The following is a 17,788-nucleotide window of genomic DNA, read 5'->3' as shown; positions in this document are numbered from 1 at the left end:
AGAACCCTTTAAATTTTATTACAGCAATTAAAAATGAAGAAAGCGTACCATTTTAAGTGCCCAAAAAAATTATTCACCGTCCAATTGATACAAATCGTGTCGATAATGGCCACGTGACTAAACATTATTATGTGATTGTATAAGTACTGAAACACTAAGATATGCACATTCGTTAAATTTTACGAACTTTCCAACTTATTTGTTCATTCAAGACCAAAGCTGTTTTTCCATTGTCCATAATACATAATATAGTGTTGCAATTCAAATATAAATGATACAAATATTTTAATTTATAACACATAAAATTTTATTAATGTAAGTATATTACATAATAATTATAATATTATAATCTATGAAACCTTCTTGGAATGTTGGTTAAATATTATATTTAAATGCATAGGTAACGCATTCGTTTAATATTCTGCAAAAAGAGAATTTTGTAACTCTTTCATCCACTATATCAGACCGACGCGGACGTTTAATAAAAAATAAATTGCATAGTGACTTAAAGATTACATGATAATTTATTTATCCAATCGAAGGTTTAATTCATTTCATAACAAACAACTAGCTATATTAGATTGTTATGACACAAATTTGCCCTTAGTTGATCTTTATCACGTGTAAAACGTGACTAATGTTTTGCAGATTTTAAGCACTTCCAAATTCTAGTATTTTCATATGATAACGGTTCTTTGAATAATCACATTTAATGTGCATTTAATAGAATTTTCCACGAATCAGGACGTAATGAGATGTATTTAGGAAAGAGATAGGCTGGATTGGAAAAGAAAACCATTTCGCCAACTACAAATTTTTTTCTTATTCTATGTCCACGTTTTTGAAAGAAGAGTTTCATTTTTTTTCTAATAGATAACTAATTTTTAATAATAGATAACTAATTTCAAATATAATATAGATCGTTAAGTGTAAAATATTTGTACAATGTACGATGGGATTGTCATCGTCCTTTTGGACAAAAATCCCTAAATAAATAAAAGATTAATAACAAAATTCGCTAATTATTTATATCTGCTGAATTACCGATGCTTGACTTGAATAATTATTCTGTCTAATAATATTCCACCACTAGCCCTTTTTAGAATCCATGTTTATTTCGTCATGGAAATCGTATACAAGGTAAAAAATAAATAAAAATTAATAACACGGTTAATTTCCTCCTGTGTCCGAAATAAAGTTCAAAGCTGATTAACATGAATTACCTATAGTATAATCTTCTATTATCTGTGGTAGACCTAGTCTAATAAATTATTTAATTGCTTTGGCTTAATCGAAACTTTTATCAAGAATTTATACGTCCAAGAATAAAAAGTGGTACACCTAATCATGCTTTTGCAAGGCTTCTGTCAATGCAGGGAAATGAAAATTTTGATAAATCGCTAAAGTGACTGGTTAAAAAAAAATTATACGTTTAAAATTCTTAAAAAAACCATTGAGATAATATTAATATGGAGACGATACCGCCTACATCACTTATGTTCCACTCAACATACGTCATGTGGCGTAACTGCACTCAGTCGCTTGCTCGCTCATTGGCGCGAACGTCACGCTCATTTTTTATTTGTTTTAAAGTGAAACGCATCAAATATGCCTACGTGTGTGTTACGATATTGCACAAATAATACAAAGAATACGGAAAAGTGCAAAGGAATAACTTTTCATCAGTAAGTAACTAGATAATAATTTTTAAAACTTAGTTAGAGCAAAATTTTTGGCGGGCGACATTTTGTCATAGATTAAAAATTTAAGATATGACATTGGGCATGAAATAAGTGTTGTTAGTAATATTTGCTGGCGTATATTTTTATAGTATAAAATAATAATTTTACATATTAAGAAAAGCATAGACTGGTTGTTAATTGAAAAAAGGTGAAATCATGAAATATGAAAATCAATTACTCAATCACCTTTTTTTTTTGTTAATTGATTTTAATCAAGTTTTTAATTGATATTGTATAAGCTACTGACTTGAACGTGTAATTGAATTATTATTTATTTATCTGCACTAATATTATAAAGAGGAAAACTTTGTTTGTTTGTTTGATTGTAATTAATAGGCTCATAAACTACTGGACCGATTTTGATGAAAAGAGAATGCCCATTTTTGGTACTGGTTTTTCTCATGCATCAAGACAACAATACTATTAAAAAAAATCTCGGCAATTTAGAGGCCTTCTTACCATCGGAAAATATATTTTGAACAGGGAATGTTTTGTAAAATCTAATATGACATGTAATTGTTTAGATCCGTTATTATAGATTTAGTGTCCATTACCGGTTACCACGGTAACCAAGCGGTAACTTATTACATTTACTATGGTAAATAGCTAAATGTATTAATATCGATTATTGTTTTCATTGAATTACAAAAAAAATCAATTAACATAAAATCACTCTTTAAGGTATTGTTTATACACTGTAGGTTGTTTTAACAAAGATAGTGAAGTAAAATAATATAAATATGTATATATAAAAAAAATATTATTATGACATAGCTTGGTAGGTAACCAGTTATTTCTTATTTGTTTCTTTCTTCGAATATGTAGTGAAAAAATGATTCAAACAACAACAGCAACAACAACATGTAAACCGAATAAAAACTCAATTGGCATTTTTTAAGTATATATTTAGGTTTTCTTGAAATCCGTCCCGGAAGATTTCTGGTGCCTACCTACACTAGCCGATGAACAGGTAGACTTTGTCTGAAAGCATAAGCTCTACGCATAGATTAAATATGTTAATCGAAAAATAACCTTTGGACGATAAAATGTTACCTAAATCACACATAAACCTAACTAAATCGGGGTTATTTAAGTTTTGAGGTTATTTCACATTTTTCTCAATATCTTGAAAACCCCTGTTTTTATCACAAAAAAATCTATTGGTAAAAATCTTTTGAATATCGAAGAACCCTCCAAAACCACTCTGGCATTGACGCAACACTGTACTGTGGTCCATACTTTCATGGGCATTCTCCTTTGGCACGGACAATCTTAAGACCCTGAGAAAGAACATAGGCTACTTTTTATTGCGAAATATGTGCCACGGGCGAAGCCGGGGCGGACCGCTAGTTCAGAGATAAGTAATTAATATTTTTTCTATTCAAGGTTTCCATGTCTGGGCCGTGAAGAAAGGGAAAAATTATTTTTTTTTCTAAAAAAAGGCTCAATTTGTAAGGAATAAAACTTCCCATAGCCCTGACTGAACCTAAAACACGAAAAAAATTAAATTATTCCATATGACGTCACTATTTACATCATCCTATATTATATGCCAGATATTGTTAGCCCCGCGTAGTAAAGTCAGTTTATACCTAAAATAAATACTAAGTAAGTACAAAGACATCGCATAATCTATGACTGTCTAGCCGTCATTCGCGCGCCCCGCGCCGCCTCGCTTGGCGCACAGATTTTGTTCGTGGTGTCTGCTCCATATTAATATTATCTCAATGAAAAAAACAAACTTTAATTTCAAAAAAAAAATTTCTCCATTGAACTGTATGAAAATGTGTAACATTCAGCCAACCTGACAGCGGCGGGGCGCGTTGTATATATAAGGAAAATATATTATAATAAACAAAGAAATAAAATATAAATAAAAATTCTGCAATTTTATCAGGGTTATAAGTACTTTATTGTATAACTTTATTTTAATTATCGAATATCGAAATAACTAAAGAAATATATTTAAAAAAAAGTTTATATAACCTGTGGGTTATTGTGTTATCTGTGGTTCGATTTTTTTGCGCCAAAGAAAACATGGCGTGATGGCGCCGCGCTTGCGTAAAAACTAAAAACTATAAAAACTTATATTATAAATTTTTGCAAATATAAAAAAACGGATAATTATTTAAATAATACATGTGTGTAGAGTACAAATATAATATAAACGTGATTAATTTTATTCGGATCACGACAAGAAATGTCAAAGATAAACAAGATATTTCTTGTGATTGTATATTATACTAGCGGTCCGCCCCGGCTTCGCCCGTGGTACATTTTTACGTTTTCTCTCCATAAGAACCATCCTCGTACTTCAAGAAATGTAATAAAAAAGAATTAACGAAATCGGTTCAGTTGTTCTCGAGATATGCGCTTACCAACACATTTTGCGATTCATTTTTTTATTATAGATAATTCTGTTTGATTGAACTTTTCCTTGGCAAAAGAACATGTTTTGAACAAGATTTTTTTTTATTTGCAGTGTGGCTGAAGAACTTTTGCGTGATCAGTAACAAATTTCTTAAATTATATTTACGAAGAATACCTAGGTACTTATACTACGGCATGAATCAAAAATATCGTCTTGAAGAGAATGAACCATTTGTACATTAAGGTATGTGCTACCTCATTTCTTATAATCAATCATATTAACTTCATTATTTAAAAATGTTCAACACTTCACAAAATAATGCGAATAGTCTTGTCATAGTTTTTGATTTGTTAAAATATATAATGCTTTATTTTGGGTTAATATTTCGGCATTTGTCATTGCTGATATTACTTTAAACTTTAAAATGTACAAAATTAATAGATAGTTTTCTCTATTTTATTGTTGTAAATGTATTTCTCATAAATTGATGAAATTTCGCGACTGTCACTTAATATAACTATGACACAATTTATAAATTAATGCAAATTATGAATAATGCAAATGATGTTAGATGAAGCCAACATAACATTTTTTATTTATATGAAAACCGCTTGCAACGAAAATACAACTTTATTGTAATGCAATACGCAGTAAATTTATCTCAGTATTGTAATCACATATGACCCATCAGAACTATATACCATTGGTTTATTCATTGTTAGAAGGGTTTAAAGGCGCGAAGCTAAGAAAGTAAAATATTTTTTAACATTTATAGTAATAAGGGCGTTTAATTCTGTGTAGTTATGAGATTTATGTCATTCTGTAATGGAAAGGTAAGTATTGCGCGTAGAATATTGCGCGGAGGCCGGTGAGGGTCGATGGCTTCTCGGAGACACGTGAGCTTACCGTTAGCTTGCACACGCCAGGGCCTCCAATATGTGAAAAATAAATAAAACGATAGAAATATATTTTATCATATTATATAATATATATACATCTAGTAGGTTGATATTTTTATAAAATATAAACAAATAATAATATTGTAATTGTAAACTTTCTTCTAACAAGCTTCGTGTAGCAAATTTGAAAATTTCATTACATTTTAAACAAAAAATAACTTTTTGTATTTGTAGTACAGCGCGGTCTTCATCGTTTCCAATATCTACAATACGTTTGACGATTTTCAACAAGCTAGAGAGATACTAAAAGCTAATTAAGAAGTATAAATTATCCTCATTTATCGGTTGTTCCACTAATATTTTAAATTTAGAAGTTTGGTATCTAAAATTATATTTGCAAATAGATTAAAACTTGTTATAATAACACGTAGAACTTTTTATCCGAATACTTCAGGAGCAAAGTAGCAGGCCATCAAACTGCTTGAAGTTTGCGAGCCGCGTGTTATGTGTGAAGACACGTAACAGAGCGAGTTTATACCACTATGTAAAAAATATATTGTCTACCCTCCGTCACATGCCTTCTGCAAATATATATATATATATTTTAATAATATCAATACCTAACAAATAAAACAAAAATAGCACCTTAAGTGCTACGTCCTTGGTCCCCATGTCAAAATCAAGGTTTTAGTGCCGCAGTCATGAGCAGCCGGGAGCAATTTGTTTACGTTGTGAATAACTTTAAAGGTCGATATCTATCAACTCAGGCCGTCATGACAATGTAAATGGGTCGCACTTCTTAACAGTTTTTTGCATAACATGAGCCGAGTGGAAATCGATTTTTGATTCGTTTTTTAGTATAATCATCGGATGTGATCACCTCTATTTTTATTTCCTAGTCTTATTCCGTCTATTTTTATTGATACATATTAAAATAATTGATGTAAACTTTATAAAACGCAAAACATTGCAACTATCTATCTATCTATCTATCTATCTATCTATCTAAAATAAGGAATCTAAGGGAGATGGCTCCACTGTTTTAATTTTATTACTCCTTACTTCTTGTAAGATTTAGATTTAAGATTAGTCACAAGAATGATTCAAATTTCAAATATATATGTTCAAAGTTTCTGAAATATGATGAAATAGTTCGCCGGAGCTTTTCTCAATTTCCGCAAGTTTTGTTCAGTCATACGTGACCTATTTGACCAAAATCTTGTATGATGTAGAAACAAATGAATTAAAGGAGAAGATAGACTCTTTAAGTCATATGTTAAATGATGTCAACCAGAAATATTCTGCTGCTCAAGTACAAATAAACGAGCATATACAACAGGCAGATGACTTAATTAAATTGAGTACTGAAAATATGGATCGCTTTGAGTCGCTGACCAATAATTATGTATGTCAGTGTTCAAAAAGTAACAATGAGCAAATGTCGCCCCATAAGCTTGACTGCACAGACATACATAGTGTAAAACCTGTGACAACAATTTCAACTAGTAAAACTAAACACCTTTCCGAGCAGGAAATTATTGTGTTGTCAGATAATATTGGTCAGGGTTTTGGCGCTATGCTCAACAATTTAGGGCTTAAAGTCACTAATATTTGCACTCCTAACAGTTCATTTAATTATATAATCAAATCACTTGACCATTTCAGCTTTAATAAGAATAATATTGTAATTATACTTTATGGAGATAGTTTAAATGTAAAAAATAAGGATATTGATGTAGGATTTCAAAAAATGTTGGAAATTAGTAGTAAGACTAAATGTAAATTTATGTTGTGTACATTGCCATACCTACCTGGTTTGACACAAGAACAAAATAGATTAATTCATAATATGAATTTAAAATTGTATAATGTAACAAATCATCATTGTGATGCATTTATTTACTTTGACATTAATTTGTGTATTAAATCTTTTACTCTGACAAGGAATACAGTGTATCTGCCATCTAGATATAAGCGAGAACTTGCTATGTTAATAGCATATAATATTAACCAGTCTGGTACATGTTCGGTATCAGACCCTGGATCTACTATAATTTTATGTAGTAGTAATTATATACACCAACCTAGTGTTGACAGAAAATCTAGCCCTAAGCTAGATTTAAACTAGTATATAAGACAACAGCTAAGCAGACTTTTTCTATTGTACATCAAAACATTCAAGGCTTGGCTAGCAAATTATTAGAAATAGAATTGTTTTTAAATCATAATAGTATTAAGGTTTTTTGTGTAACAGAACATTGGCTTAAACAATGTCAGTTGTTAATAAATATTGATAATTATAAATTAAAAAGTATATACTTCAGGACATATGCTATTCATGGAGGTTCTCTTATTTTTGTACATAATAGTGTAAAATGCAAAGAACGAACTGACATTGTTAGTCTTTCTATAGAACGGACCATTGAACTGTCCTGTGTTGAACTGGAGCGTTACATTATTGTTTGCGTTTATAGACCCCCTTCCAGTGACTTTAATATGTTTGAGACAGTCATGGAAGAAATATTAAAGCGTTTAAGTAGGAGTAAAAAAAAAGTTATAGTATGTGGTGATTTTAATATTGATGTACTTTTACAAACACAAACGGCAACACGAATTGTTAATTTGTTTCAGTCATTTAACCTGTATAAACTTTTTAATGAACCCACACGAATTACACCTACTTCTGCAACCTGTATTGATAATATATACTGCGACTGCATCTGTTTAGAGAAAAATATTCTCAATACACTCACTTCGGATCACTGTGGCCAGAAAGTAGTTTTTGAATGGGATTGCTTACCTGAATTTAAAAGAACTAATGTTAGGCCTATAACTAAAAAAGGCATTAATAAATTTAGAGATAATATTAATAAAAACCTGCCCGTACTGAATGATCAATCCTGTCATAATAATCCTTGTGAAATGTTTAAAAATCTTTTTAATTTAGTTCATAGTGAATTTGAAAAAATATTTAAAGTTAAATCTTTAAATATTACCAAGGATTTACCATTTAGTAAATGGGCGACACCTAGCATACATAGGTGTAGGATTGTTCTTTATGAGTTATATGGTATGAAGCAATATAATAAAGATCCATCTTTTCTTAGTTATGTTAGAAATTACTCAAAAACTTTTAAAATTGTTTGTTTTACTGCGAAGCGTTTGTATATCAGGGATAAAATACGCGACTCGGATAATAAAGTTAAAACAGTTTGGTCTATTATTAATGGTGAAATGGGTAAAAGCAAATCAAGTAATACCATAAAACTTGTAAATAATGGCATGGTTATTGACAAAAATGCTGATGTTGCGCTTGCTTTTGAAGATTTCTTTAGTAGTGTCCCTGCTAGCATTACTAATAATTTAAATTCGTCTTCAATACTTGCAGAGACCTTTTTGAGGGACCATGTTGCGGGGTGCAGTACATTATTTGAATTGCGTCACGTAACTGCTAATGATATTGTTACAGCATTTAAGACACTTAATTTAAAAAATACTTGTGATCTTTGGGGAATGTCCGTAAATTTAGTTAATAATATAATAGAAAATATTGCAAACAATTTAGCTTTCATATTTAATAGGTGTTGTGACTATGGTACATTTCCTAATTTACTAAAGCTTAGTAAAGTTATACCTCTATTTAAAAAAGGTGATCAAGAAGACTGTAACAACTATAGACCTATCTCGATTTTACCAACATTAAGTAAAGTTTTCGAAAAGTTAATATTAAACCAATTGACTAGTCACTTTGCTTCTAATAATTTGCTGCACACCAAACAGTTTGGTTTCACAAAGGGGCGCTCAACCACAGATGCTGGAGTTGCACTACTAACACATATATATAAGGCATGGGAAAACTCAAAAAATGCTTTGGGGATATTTTGTGACCTCTCCAAGGCATTTGACTGCGTTGAACATTGTACTTTATTGCGCAAACTTAATCACTATGGGATTAAAGGACAAGCTCAGAACCTCATAGCCTCATACCTTCATGATAGGATACAAACTGTAGTTGTTAATGGAGAACGTTCTAGCGGTGCGTCAATTAACATTGGTGTTCCACAAGGATCTATTTTAGGACCCTTCTTGTTCTTGGTATATATCAATGATCTACCTTATTATTTACAGGATAGGTGTGAAATAGTTCTGTTTGCAGATGATACCTCATTAATATTCAATGTGGATAGGCATGACCCAAATGTTGACGAAGTGAACAGTACTCTTTTACACATATCCGACTGGTTTACTGCTAATAATTTATTATTAAATGCCAAAAAAACAACTTGTGTTGAATTTTTACTACCTAACGTTAAAAAGTTGAGCAGAAATATTACCTTGAACGGGGAGGTATTACACCCTACAGAATCGACTGTATTTCTTGGGTTAACATTGGACGAGAAACTACAGTGGGGAGCCCATGTCAACACCGCTGCAGGTAAGCTCAGTTCAGCAGCATATGCAGTCCGAAAGGTAAGGCATCTCACCGATGAAGATACAGCTAGATTGGTATATTTCAGCTACTTTCATAGTATTATGTCCTATGGAATTCTACTATGGGGCAGGGCAGCAGATATAGAAACTATATTTATCTTACAGAAAAGAGCCATTCGCTCTATATATAATTTACGTGCTCGGGACTCACTAAGAGATCTCTTTAAGAATACTGGTATACTTACTCTACCATCACAGTATATATTTAATAATATTTTGCATGTACACAAAAACGCCGACTTACACACAAGAGTAGGAGATAGACACTGTTATGGCACAAGGAACAGAAATAGAATTGAAATGCCATTTTTCCGATTAGCTAAAGTTAAAAATTCATTTATGGGTCAAGGTATACGCTTTTACAATAGAATTCCTCATAATATTAGAGAGTTTAGTAGTTCTAAATTTAAAACTTATATAAAAAATGTACTAGTTCAGAGAGCGTACTACAGTATTCAGGAATATATGGACGATAAAAACCCATGGAGGGTTGTCGCGTAAAAACCACAGGACAGTTCTTTGTATATTATGATATATTATGTATTTAGATATAATTTACATATTATGTAATATCGACATGATTTTAAAAGAGCAACTATGGAGTTTCTTGCCGATTCTTCTCCATAGATCACTGCTTTCCGAATCGGTGGTAAATGTTAAAATAATTATGTAATGACGATTCGAAAGTGCTACTAAATAGTAGTCTAATTGAATAAATGAATGTTTGAGTTTGAGTTTGAGTTTGAAATAAATACTGGCATCTTTAATTAGTTAGGTTTATTGTTTATCTCATGCTGATTCATAACTTAACCGAAATAAGTGAGCCGGTCTTTGTGTCCCCATTTTTTGCCACAAACAACTTTAGAGGGCATTACCCTCTCTCTTTCTCTTGAATAAAAACACGTAGCGCTGAGGCGAACGTCCAAACCAACATCGATGCCAGCTACAACGAAAAAAATATGCGCTGAAAATGAACGTTGTACTTATTTTGTTAATTTAAATGTATTTAACTAAGTATGAAGTCTTTTAAGTACTTCAATTTGGGAGATCTTCTTCATAGTAATTGTTAAATATACATTTTTTTGCCAGATATAAAAAATACACATTTTAAAATATTATACCAATCCACGCCAAATGCAAATGTCAATGCCCTTCAACAAATATTTCATCATTGTGCAACAAAGTCAAGAGAAAATGAAATTCACATCTTCATTTAGCAAGAGCAATAAAATCTAATCGTGTCGATGCCGCCCACCGTGTCGTGAATGACGAAAGCGTTATTCCACTTCGCGTTTGAGGACCTTACCCTAGACATTGGCTACGCAGTAAGGTTGTCGCCGGTCATCGGCCGCCCCCTCCCACTCCCTTGCGACCTCTTTACCACCGCTGCTACTTCCAACCTCTATCAACAATTGCCATACAGACAGATACAATATACAATTCACTTTGTAGGCTTACAAAAACACGTGTGTCACGCATTCCTTTAAAAATATCTAAAGACAGGCTTGCATGAATTTATAATATGTGTGCAAAAACAGCTTTAATCCTAAAAATAAAAAACTGTCAACATTTTTGAAAAGTTTTTAATAAAGCCCTCCTTCCGTGACTATTTCTGTATCGAATATTGCACAATATTGTTTTAATTGCAGCTTTACAATTAGCGCGTTCGACCGATTTGCTCCAGTTGTTACCGATTAAGTTTTTATAATGTTCGAGCCAAGTTTACAGTTAACTTCGCGGTTTGTTGCGAAGTTATGGTGAGTTACAAGAAATCTAATTGTGTAAAATTGATTAGAGACGATTCACTACGTATGTTACGAGTAGATGGAGGGACCATTAAATTACATACCTTATATTGCACAGGTTCAAATCGAACGGGAAAACTTTTCGCTACAAAATTTTCAATTTTTGATGAATAAATAAGATTTATAAGTTGATCGAAAATTAAGTGTTCATTAGAAATTAATTCGTTAATTCATTTTGTCAAGAATAACGCTAGAGAATAAATATTTTAAAAAATCTATGGAAATACCATAATGTATGTAAATAATATGCGCATGTAATCATTATTGGATTTTTGTACCGTTAAGGACTTCGATCTCATCTGTTGAAGATATTGCAAAATATTTCAATACCAACATTCCAAATCTTTAACATCAATTTAACATTATAATTTTATTTTAGAGTATTACAACCGAATAGGTATGTTTTTAATTAATTATCAATATTATACTTAGATATTTAATTATTGCAAAATTGTTTTCCTAAAAAGGTTGCTTTTGTTCTTAAGAGTTAAGACTACCATAAAGTAATGTACCTATATTTTATTGCTATGTATATCTTACTTAAGATAATATATGAGACATTATTTATAACAAGTCCCTTACCATTTAAGCATTAATACCGGATAGGCTACAAGCGAAAGTATGTAATGGTAAGATGTCTTGTCACCCCATACCCTATTGTGTACCATAAACCGTTCACAATTATGCAAATTCATAGCAGATTAAAAAAATAATACTGTGTTCCTGGCGAAAATAATGTCATATAGGTACTTAAACCTTGATGGCCCATGATGTTTGTCTGTTTCAAATATGTACCGAGTATTTTATAAAACTATTTCAGACTTCTTTCAGAATGAAAAGAACAGATAACTTTGGATTACATTTATTGGATTATTGCGTTTATAACATTATATTATATATTATAATTTAGAATTTTCGTGAACTCCGCTCTCGTTTAATTCTAATAAGGTGAGGCTTGCGCAACCATATTTAATTAAATAAATTTGAGGCAAAATACACAAGAAAGACAGAAGGCAGAAATAATATTGTCTCAAATGTCAAACTCAAATTAAGTTCTTTAAATTAGTCTCAATATTCTAGTTTTACCAAGCACTTTATATTTCTTGCTAGTATGTAGTAGATTATTATTTTTGCTTGTAAATAATCTATTGAGTAATATATTCCCTTAAAACCTAGTACGAGTACTTATTTAAATTTTAATGCAGACCACGCACATATCCAGTTCAATGTATGCACGAAGTATCTAAGCCTACTTCCAATATCAACACATTTGAGTACAATACTTCCGTCGTAGCCTGTGGGCGCCCGCATTGCAATTTATTTTCACTGATTAGTGATTATGTCTTATATTTCTTTTTAGAACGAATAGGTTTTTTTCCTGTGTTTTAATTTTCTTGTTTCTTTTTATAGACAATTCACCTGGTAGCACTTGTAAAAAAAATGTTCAATAATTAAATTATACAATGGACTTGGTAATAAAAAGTGTAATACAGTATAAATGCTCTCCGTTTAATATTTTTCAGTATGTAAACTATTGTTATAAAGTAATTAAATTACTGCCTTTACGGTTTATCGTACAATTAAATTCCCTCGACATGGTGTTGACTACCTGTTCTCTTTATACTATGCTTTCTGCTACGACTATGATTGAAATTAAGTTTGATTATTACACTCAATGTAATTCGTTTAAAAATGATTCTATTCACACTCTAAACAGTGAAGTCAGTTTTGCATCATCAATTAACATACCGCTATTTTTAGTATTGTACAGTGACTTTCCGATCTCAGTAGTCTCTTTGTTTGTTATTCACATATATGATATATGATTAAGATCGCAAATTCATAGTTTATTTAGCAACTCACATTTTTATTGGAATTAATATTCCTTGTATCATTTTTTTTATTCAAAATATGATAGGATAAGCTGACTCTATGACTCTAGAATAAAACTTGTTTTTAACAATTTATTTATTTCAATGAAATATTTAATGAACTTATACACAATCCACAACAGGTGACATATGACATGATACATAGTGCAGACCGCTAAGAACATGGACAAAACATAATCATGATTTTAAAGTAAATTATGGACGATGACGCTATACTTTTATATTAGTACATAAGAGCTCACTTAGTATATCCTTTCATAGGTCGTCGACACAACTTCCATTGGCCTGTATTCATGATTTTGTTTTCATTTTGGAGTCATGAGGTGTGAATGCTCACATCGTTTGATCACTTCACAGGTTGTTATAAATGAGCACAAAATGAAGCGTAAATTCCAAACGAAATAATAGTTTCACGTGATTATGATATCAAGAAAATACGCTGTCATAGAGCTTAGCGTGAAGAGCTTGTCGTGAAATACTTAATAATTTAAATTTTAAATTTTCGTAGCTAATCTCAAAACAATTCACACAATTTCTTAATCAATATTTGTTAAAATTTGTTCACTGACAATTAGATCATTAACATCAAGTAACAATGCAGTCAACTTTAACCCGACCTTAGAGACGATATCTTAATTACCCAATTTTGAATAAAATGTAACACTGTAATCGATTTACAAACAGAGTTAGTGTATTTTATTTAAATCGATAGATGAAATGTTTGTCGTATCACTCTTAACGGGTTCTTTTGGAGTGTATTTATATATAATTAAAATATGTACATAGCTCATTAATAACTATTATCATAATGTAAATTTTACTTTATCGCTGTTTATAGAACTTTATCCTTAAAAATTCCTTATTTATTTGTATACAGCGCCAGCGTCCGGAATATTTTGTCAGCGCTATAATTAACATAAGAATGTACACACTTCTATATTTATATCGTAAATTAAATAATCATTAAGGAAGTTGTGTTTCTTTATCAAACGGAATAACTTTTATATTTATCTAGTTCCTCGAAACTTTATATATAAAGACATTTTACGGATATATACTAGATTATTAATTATACCGGTTTTTGATAATTACAGCATACATTACGAAAATGGGCCTTACCTACTTATTCGATAGAGATACAATATGTACACAAAATTAGCGTCTCGAATGCTATGACATAGAAACCGTGTCAGCGACACAACATTAGCTACGACATTTTGTAAGGAGGCCAGAACGCATGAATATGCATAGCTACTCTTTGTCACAGCCAACCATCTTGAACTCCCTGGCCATTCGTCGCACTTGACGTTCGCTTCTTAGTGATACTGTACGACGATACATATTATACAGCATTTGTACACGATACTGTACTAATAGATTAGCCTAACTTTATTGTATGTGCCATAATATAAGTATTTTGACAATAATACAATTTCAGAAGTAGAGTGTGGTCTAGAGTCTAGACCACATCAGACATAAAACCCGCTTTTGAAAATTAATGCAATATAAGTATTTTTTGTATGTTTTAAAATATATAAATAAAATTTACACTACTTTGGCATAGAATTTTAAATCTATCTCTAGGATAATAATTGAAATACAATATACATGTATTTATAATGATCTGTCTCTCTTTGTTGGTTATTAATAAAATAATGATTATCTCAGATTATCATCATATATCATCTCTATCATCTCTACCTATATTTATTTCAGAACTGGAGCACGGTAAATAGATGCGAACTATAATAGCAAACCGTTATCGGAAGGCTTAGTTTATATTTTATGATATACATAAAATACACCATCCTCTATATTTACTGGACACTTCTAAGTTTAATTTCTACCGTCTTAAATTTGCGGTTATATTTTTTATTAAGCAATAAAATAAATTATTACGGTAGTACAATATAACGTCTGCTAACGTGTAAGGTTGAGATAATATTTAAATTCATCTTTTTACATCAATATTTTTAGAGGCACTTCACTTCACATACATATTATAAAAATATTAAAGTTTTGTGAATATTTTGCAAATTGAGAATTTAGTCAATTTACCTAATTCATAATATTATCCTTCCATAAAAACAAGTTGTTTATTTATTACAAACGTTATATAATTTAGGTTATCTATATATATTTTCATAACTAAGCCGACATAACAACATGAACAGCATTCTCTACATCACTATTTTTGCAGATCATTAGTGAATTTAATGAATTGTCGAAGATAACAATTATTTTAAGTGGGTTATTTTTATGCTTGGTACAGTATCAGCGCTTTATATGTATCGATATTCCGGCCAGTGGACCCATTACCGAGATATAATAAAACGCAAAACTCATAAAATGTAATAAATATAAATTTTACAAACCCGGCCTCGCCGGACTGGGGGTGCTAACAAGTTCTGAATTACAAGACGCCGCGCGCCGTTCTTGTTACCTAGTTTTGAGCTTATAAAGCTAAATAATATTTATGATTTTTATTGCTTGGTAATAAACATATAATTTTGATTTAAGAAGATAACAAATAAAAGGTACCTAATTATAAATTACTAGCTTTCGGCCTGCGGCTTCGCCCGCGTTTTCAAAGAAAAACCCTCATAGTTCCCGTTCCCGTGGGATTTCTGGGATAAAACCTAGCCTATGTTACTCGTGGATAATGTAGCTTTCGAATGGTGAAAGAATTTTTAATATCGGTCCAGTAGTTTATGAGCCTATTCATTACAATCAAACAAACAAACAAAGTTTTCCTCTTTATAATATTAGTGTAGATTTACAAACATAGCAGGAGAACATTTGAATTCTTGAAGAAAAATAAATTTAACTTTTCATCATTTTACTGCCAATTTTAAAATAATGCAAAAAAAAAAACATAATAAAGCAAAAATATTTAGATATAATATTTTAGCTGTAAAATATTTATATAACTGTTAGAACTTAGAAATTACTACGCTTTTACCATACATATTCAATGTTGTGTAAGAATAGTAACATACACCTGCTATATATCTTTATGATTTATTATAAGTACGATAATACTTGGCCTCTTATAAATGCTCTCCACGTAGCGGTGATATACTTCCTAATGTTAAACAGGTCGCAGATTCATCTCATACCAAGGACATGATTTTATCTTAAATAGAAACGGGCCTATAAAATGGTTTCGGTTTTTTATATAACTTTTGTGGAGTTACTGGAAACACTCCTGAATGTTATAACACTATAAAATTTACAAAAAAATAAACAATCACATATGAAACACTGTTTACAAAGCAGGTGAAATAGCCAAATGTCAAATCTTACGAATTTAGTAATTAATAAGAAAGCAGCCCCTGTAGTCTGTACAAATTAGTCGGTAATTACCGATAACTTATTTATAGACCCGTCTTCAGCAATGAAAATGATGTCGCTTAATACCTCTCCCCAATTTGATGGAAGCATACAATGGATACATATTTGTTTATAATTTTTATTCTTCACAAAACTTTCCGTTATGCGTCAAAATATTTATATAATAATGGCCTTGTAGCAATGCATTTTTATCTAAATTAATAACATCATTATTTCAATTCCGTAGATATATGAAAAATAAATAAAATATAGATTTCATGGATTTGGAAAATCATTTCTTTGCAACACATTCGAATATTGTCAAAACAAATTATTATTTGACATTGTCAATCGTTATGATACTGACGTTTGATCTCGACAAGATCTCGAAGGCCCTTCTCCCATTACGCTACCGGTATCCTATACGTCCGCGTCTAGTATAGGTGGTCGTTTTTGCGTCGCGTTTCGCGCGTATCTCTTCGGAAGAAAGATAAAAAATTCTTATCATCATGTTGTAGTTCTCGTGCGGCTATAAAAACTCTACAATTTACTTATGTTTCTTTCAATATATGGATGAATCCAGTACATCCTACTTTTACATCGTCACTGGAATCGCTCGACATAGCGTCCGTCTACAAAAACGAGGCACAATAATGATGAATTTAGTCATTTTTCAGTCGCTTAATATGCGAGCATCGGGCAGCGAGCAAATATCTAACTCGTATTCTACTCGAGTATCGTATTCTAGAAGTATCGAAATGGGAGAAGGGCCTTACGGTTTGTGTGGATTAATTGTAGATACGGTTGATAATATCGGAAACATTATATATTATTATAATTTTATAATAAATAGAAGATATTTCACACTTCCGATGCTATATTATGATTTAACGCAATATTTTTTTCTCTTATTTAATGTTATTGCAATTAAAATAAAATAAACAAATAATGTTTTATTTTTAAGATGGTTTCAAAATCTTATTGAAAATGTTAAGAAGCCTCTTATATTATATTAAATAAATATTAAAATAGTGTACTGCTGTCTGCATTTATTCAGCCTAAATTATTGCATTCATATTCGATTAATTTCTTTTTGAATTTCTAGGATAATAAAATTATACAGATGAATACAAATAAAATTAAAACGATCCAATTACGAAATAAATTTATTAGAAAATTTTAATTTAACAGTTTATAATAGCGTAGTTGAAAATTTGGCTCAAAACCATCATCCCTCACCAAAATAATAATTCTA

The sequence above is a fragment of the Colias croceus genome, chromosome 5, assembly GCF_905220415.1.
Source record: "Colias croceus chromosome 5, ilColCroc2.1".
Classification (NCBI taxonomy): Eukaryota; Metazoa; Arthropoda; class Insecta; order Lepidoptera; family Pieridae; genus Colias; species Colias croceus.
This window is presented reverse-complemented; position numbering follows the sequence as displayed.